The sequence below is a fragment of the Oryx dammah genome, unplaced genomic scaffold, assembly GCF_014754425.2.
Source record: "Oryx dammah isolate SB20612 unplaced genomic scaffold, SCBI_Odam_1.1 HiC_scaffold_2, whole genome shotgun sequence".
NCBI lineage: Eukaryota > Metazoa > Chordata > Mammalia > Artiodactyla > Bovidae > Oryx > Oryx dammah.
In genome coordinates, this window is record NW_024070186.1 from 157,456,346 (window position 1) to 157,457,248 (window position 903).

Sequence of the window (903 nt, forward strand, 5' to 3'; positions counted from 1 at the left end):
CTCACCTCTGTTCCTCCCCCATTTCCTCCTCCAACTCCAGTGCTCAGTCTGTGGTTGCCTGGCCCTCGTCCGAATTAGTCTCTTCCTCTGAATCTCGTGGGGCAGGGACACATTCCTAGTCCACATAGACACACTGTGTGACAGTATGCATGTCCCTAAGCAATCTGAGCCTTATGCACCCAACCAAAGAATCCCCAACTTCACTGGGTCTTTGAAGTGATATTTGAAATAATAATTCTAAGGAAGGCTGGTTGCCTGGCAGGCCCGAGTCTACCCAACCCCCACCCCAGCTCCAGCACTCTGGCTCAGCTTCTGAGGCCCCTGGGGCATAGCGCCCCATCTTACACACAGACAGACACACACACACACTGTCAATCTCTGCTCGGCAGTACTGGAGCACAGATCTTAGCGATCAGTCCAGAGCCTTTGCAAAGACAAGAGCCCAACCCTCCAAGCTCTCCAAACTCTGAATGAGGATGGTTCCCTGGATGACAGTCTCGGGTATGTGCAGGGCTGGACAGTCAGTGACCAAGTTCGAAGGGGGATGCTGGACACTAACCCCTCACCCAGACTGAGCAGAACCCCCCTTCGGTCCATGCCCTTTAGTACGAAAGCAGCTTGCTTCACTTCGGAAAAGATTGTGCTCCTCTCCCAGACTAGCAAACGGAAAACGGTTCCAGGGGGTTTGGGTGGCTCAGAAAAGTGTGTGAGCTGTTCGACCCACAGGACCAGGGGTATAAATGGTATAAATAGCTGGATTGCAGCCAAAGCAGGACAGAAAAGGGGCCACCTTGGGACCCCGACACCCTACACTCTCTCCAGACCCACCTTTCCAGGCGGCACCTCCTGGCCCCGCGCCAGCCAATGAGCGCAGCGCGGGCGGGCGTGCCCCTGGCGCCGGGC